The sequence below is a fragment of the Peromyscus eremicus genome, unplaced genomic scaffold, assembly GCF_949786415.1.
Source record: "Peromyscus eremicus unplaced genomic scaffold, PerEre_H2_v1 PerEre#2#chr22_unloc_1, whole genome shotgun sequence".
In the NCBI taxonomy this organism is placed as follows: domain Eukaryota; kingdom Metazoa; phylum Chordata; class Mammalia; order Rodentia; family Cricetidae; genus Peromyscus; species Peromyscus eremicus.
In genome coordinates this window covers 8,379,597-8,385,810 of record NW_026734286.1, presented here as the reverse complement: position 1 = coordinate 8,385,810, position 6,214 = coordinate 8,379,597, and positions in this window count along the sequence as shown.

Genomic DNA, 6,214 nt, shown 5'->3' with positions numbered 1-6,214 from the left:
AAAATGGTTAAACCACCTTGGTCTCAAGGTAGCAAAAGGTTAAAACATTTTGGTCTATGACACCAAAGACCAACAATTAGGGTCACAAAAGGGAAGGTGACCAGGGTGAGGATGTGGGATGAAATATAAAACAGAAAGTTTGGGAACAGCATGTCTTTCATAAGCTGATGGCTCATGCTAAAGTTCTTTAAGATGTAGAGCTTTCACACACTATTGTTGGTAGAGAATGAGACACTCATTGGAAATATGATTTAGCATTGTTGGAAAAAGCAACACAGGATACCTCAGACTGAGCTCACAGTGGCTATGAAGAGCCTGGTTCCCTTGACTCCTTCATGACGCTCACTCAAGCATTGGACCAGACCTTCCCAAGTCTGCCCATGGGCAGGATACAAAAGTAGTGTTCCTTGGTGCTTTCATCATGGCATCTGAGAAAACCTTGAACAGGCCAGGCTCCCAAAAGGCCCAACTCCAACCTACACAAACAAAAACACATATGAAAATGGAAACACAGGGATTAACACAGGGAAAAAATAGGGCTTAGGAAGAAAAAAAACAAAAAAGACTAGTAGAGATTGGAAGTGGAATCCACATAATAGAGAATAAAAAAAAATTAATGACACCAATAGGTGATTTTTAATTGATATACCTTTAACTAAAATACTTTTAAACGAAGACAGATTCAAATAGTTAATTCCCCATCTGAATTTAGAGCTGGGAATGCTCATGCTATCCTGGAATGCCATCACATGGAAGGATGAGGCAGGACCATCACAAGTTTAAGGCCTGGTATGGCTACAGACTTAAGTTGACAAAATACTTGGCCAACTTTATCAGACCCTGCCTCAAAATAACATTTGGTTTATAACTCAGTGAGAAAGGACAGCAGTGAGCCCCAAGCATGGCAGGGGCTCTAGACTATGTACCCAGTATTCTCTACCCCAAAAGTGAAAATAGAGCAACTACAACCAATATACTGAAATGGGTGGGTTAGAAGGGAGTGCTACGACAGGAACCAGCTGGTTGGCTCAGTGAGTAAAGACACTTGCAACCAAGTCTGAGGGTCTGAGGTCAACCCAAGAGAGAACCCACATCTCCAACTTGTCCTCTGACCTTCACACATGTGCTGTGGCATGTGTGTTCACACATGTCTCAAGGCCCCAAATTCAAAATTTTTAAAAAGAAAACTGCAAACAAGAAAGACAAAAATGCAACAAAACTAAAACAGCCAGCAAAATAGCTAGTTATGTGGTAGTTCAACATTGACCAAAACAGACCTCCTTCAGAATAAGGCCAGCACGGCAAAAGGGAGCAAAGCATTCACAGTTCACTTCCTACCAAGTCATCAAGTTATCAATGCAGAGCTCCCTTAGGGTAAAATGGGAACAAATAGGTTTCACAGGATTACCTTTCTTCTAGGTACTTTCCTTTGTATTAAACAACTAACTCCACTCCAAGTTGGCAGAGAAAAGAAAAACAAAGAAAGACAGATGGAAAGCAAAGAAATTCATAATAGGAATGATGAATGCAGGGGCTGTCAAATCCCACCCTGAGCAGGATGCACCCAGGTCTGTCTCTGTGGTATGGACTTTGTCTCAGGCCTGCTCAGGCAGTGATTTCACAGCATCTAGACTGAAGACTGAGTCTGTTGTATGGCCATCAGCTCATTAATGAGCTCCTTTCTGCTGCGAACAGTTTATTGTGGGCACTTTTCACCTCTGAGAACATGTGATATTTTTTTTAAATGTTTATTTATTTATTATGTATACAGTGTTCTGCCTGCATGCCAGAAGAGAGCACCAGATCTCATTATAGATGGCTGTGAGCCACCATGTGGTTGCTGGGATTTGAACTAAGGACCTCTAGAAGAATAGTCAGTGCTCTTAACGTCTGAGCCATCTCTCCAGTCCAAGAATATGTGATCTTATGAGTAGGCAGTTCAACACACAACTGGGCAGTGACTCCCCTGGGGCTAAAGTGCTGGATCATGTATGAATCCTCCTCACTGCTGTCCTGGGCCTATGACACTTACAGATGGCACTGGGATCTCCACAGAGATAGAGAGTTGACAACCACACATGGTCACCCTCCTACTGTAGTGTTGTATAATGTGGGACAGGCGCAAGAGGTTGCTTACATGCCTTCCATCTGCAGACCCCACTCTGCAGTCCTGAGAGTCACCACCAAACATCATCATCACTATGCTGTGCTATCTAACAGCCTCCATATCCTGCACTGTTAACACCAAGGACAGGCCACCCTTTCCTGAGGGCTATGCAGGTAAGCCACTCTGGGACATCTCTTACCTGGCAGGTGAAGTGATACTTTGCTCCCTTCCCCAGCCCTGCTGTGCAGCTAGATGGTTTCTTTGACATCTGGGAACAGAAAGTAGTGAGTGGTAGAAGGAACTGTGTTTTAAAACTTTATTGTAAATGTATGGGTGCTTTGCTTACATGTATGTCTGTCCTGTACATCTGTGAAGTGTCCTCAGAGATTAGAAGAGATGTGGTGGATCCCCTGGGACCCAAATTACAGACAACTGTTGTTGGTGCTGGGATTTGAAACCAAGTCCTCTAGAAGAGCAACCAATGCTTTTAACTGTGGAGACATCTCTCCAGCCCAGGTAAAATTAAGTTTTCAAAACAGCCTACAATGAAAGGTTTTAATTTAATTTTGACTCCTAAGTTGCTTCTGGAAATAGAAATACAGTAGTGCATATCTGAAAAAAGGGCTGGAAAGATGGTTCATAGTTTTCAGACCACTGGCTCCTTTTGAGGAGGAAGAAATTTCAATTAATTACATTCACATACCAGCTCAAACCCATTTGTATTTGCAGTCCCAGAGGAACTGACACAATCTTCTAGGTTCTTCAAGGCACTGAATGCATGTGGTGCACACATATACATGTAGGAATAATACCCATCCACATGAATAAAATTTAAGATCTTAAGAATAGAAACACAGGATCTTCTGGACATGTGGTACAGAGACAAACATCCCAACTCATCACAAGGCCTATCTGAGCTACAGAAAGGATGCTAGATCAGCTTGTCACACTTTTAAAATACTTTGTCACCATGTTTCTATGGGGTGGGGGAGATTTGTATACCAAGATGCTTATGGGGCTCAGAAGCAATTTTGTGGAGTCTCTCCTTAGAGCTTTTACATGAGCTCTGGGGACTGAATTCAGGTAATCATGTACTTCACATGCACACAAACACCTTTGCTCACTAAGCCATCTCCTTGGCCCAGCCTATCAAATTACATGCAACCGTTTTTCTTTGTTCTTTGGTTGTGTTGCTGAGACAGTACCAAACTATGTATTCTTGCTAGCATGAAATACACCATTAGACAAGGGTGGCCTGGAACTCAAAGGAATGTGTCTCTGCCTCCAGAGCACTGGATTAAAGGGATACTGTTAACAACACTGGGCTGTAAAGAAAAGAATTTACAGGATGAACTTGACACTTTGGTATCCTAAACCAAAAGAGGCCACAAGTAAAATCTGAACTGGGAGGGTGGTGTCAACATGCTTCTATTCATTGTCTTGTTACCTTAGTGTCATGAGAAGCAATTTCAAGGTTAAAATCAGGAAGAATTGAGGATTGTATTTGTGTTTATAAAACTACAATGCTACAGAATAGATTGGGAGTTGGAGAGTGTCACAATAAAGATAACAGGCCTTTTCCCCTTACAAATATACATGTAAAACTTGTCAACAAAATACTCAAAAACCAAATCCAAGAACATTCAAAAAGAATATCTACCATATTCAAGTAGGCTTCATCCAAGACATGTAGAGATGAGTCAAGATGCAAAAAAACCAAGATATGTAGTCCACCATATAAACAATCAGAAAGAAAGAAAAAAAAAAACCTATGTCATCACCTCATTAGATAAAGAAAAGGCCTTTAACAAAATCCAACACCCCTTCATGATAGAAGTTCTGCACAGATAAGGGATACGAGAAACATACCTAATCAGAAGAAAACAAGTCTACAGCCAACATCAAATTAAATGGAGAAACTCAAAGTTATTTACCTAAAATCAGAAACAAAATAAGACCTCTACACTTACCATATCTATTCAATATAGAACTGGAAGTCATAGCCAGAGCAATAAGACAACTGAAGGAGATCACAGGGATAAAATTGGAAAGGAAGAAATCAAAGCATTTTTCTTTGCAGATGATGTGATAAGATATGTAAGTGACCCTAAAAATTCCACAGAAGAATTGCTGTGGCTGAAAAACATTTTGATCAAAGTTATTTGGATACACAATTAACTCACAAAAATCAGTAGCTCTCCTATGTACAAATGATGAAGGGAATGAGAAAGAAAGCAGAGAAATAATACCTTTCAAAATAGACTCAAATTATATGAAATGTCTTGGGGTAATTCTAACCAATCAAATGAATGACTTACACGATAAAACCTTCAAGTCTGAAGAAAGAAACTGAAGAAGATATGAGAAGATTGAAAGAACTTCCACACTCATGGATCAGTAGGATTAACATAGTAAAAATGGCAACTACCAAAAGCAATCTACAGATTCAATGCAATCCCCAACAATATCCCAATAAAACTATTTATAGATCTTGAAAGGACAATTTTCAACTTCAAATGAGAAAACAAAAAACCCAGGATAGCTAATGCCATTGTGAATAATAAAAGAACTGCTAGGGTTCACACCATTCCAGATTGCATGTTGTACTACAGAGGTATCATAATAAAAAGTAAATGGTACTGGCATAAAAACAAACACATCAATCAATGGAATAAAACTGAAGACCAGACATAAACTCTCACTCCTATGGACATCTGGTTTTTTATAAAGAGGCCAGAAATACACACTGGAAAACAGACAGCATCTTCAACAAGTGGTGCTAGACAAACTGGATGTCTGCATGTAGAAGAATACAAACAGGTCTATACTCATTATCCTGCACAGAACTCAACTCCACATTTACAGGAGACTTTATGACCCTGCCCTGTGTGAAATATTAACTGCTGAGTACTGTATGTTCACACACAAGCCACAGCCAAATGCTCAATGTCTCAATCTTCTCATCTTACTAACGTGAGACATTAAGGTTTGAACTTACCAAAATAAGAGAGTTGTCCAATCGGAACTTTTAGTGGCTCATGCTAACCTCCCCAAATTGTACACCCACCAATTTGGTTTTCCTTCATTCACATGGTATGAATTAATGTATACTGGAAAGTACAGAGAAAGGCACTCTCCCTGCCCAATCACATCCTTGTTTAAAACACAGACACCTACAGGTCAATGACTTAAAACAACCTCTAATCTAGCTACGGCCTGGTATATGTTTCACTGCAGTGTACACAATACACTATTCATTCTATTCTGGTCTTAATGCAGAAAACTATGGTTTACACACAAATCCTTTTCCTATTAATACAATGGACAGCCCCACTCTGTGATTCAAATGGGTAAGAATTGTGTGATGCTACAAACCTTTAATCAAGAATTGAGGCAGTTAAGTCAGGAGGACAGCAGGGTCAATGCCCTATGGGCCTAAACACTGGGATCAACCTAACAAACCCTGTCACAAAATATTTTTCTGAAAGCTGGAAGATGCAACTGTTCCAGAATTAATGTGCCTTCACAATGAGAAATCATGCCACAAACTTAGAGATTATTTCAGAAAAATCTCTTCAGTAACTACAAGTCTCCAGCTCTACCAAATACACAAAGATGCAGCCACTTATAAAATAATTACTCAGAGGCTTATATATTAATTATTGTTTGGTATGGCTCAGGCTTCTTACTAGCTAGCTCTTACATCTTAAATTAACCCATTTCTATTAATCAATGTATTGCCATTTGTCTCGTGGCTTTACCTGTGTTGCAGTACATCTTGCTTCTCCCAGGAGGCTCTCAGAATCTCCTCCAACCCGGCCTTTCTCCTCCCTGTATCTCTGCTTCAATTTCCCACCTGCCTCTAAGCTAACCTGCCATAGGCCAAAGCAGCTTGTTTATTAACCAATGGTAACAATACATATTCATAGCATACAGAAAGACCATCCCACAGCACTTGGGCCGACATTATCTCTGTGGGATCCTGTAAGAAAACTAAAACAATGGATAAGTCTCATAAGGACTAGCTATAATGTTTATAGCCAGTCTCAGAGTAATGGACAAAGCTTATCTGAAGTTCTGGCTAGAGATGTAAGATGATCGATTATC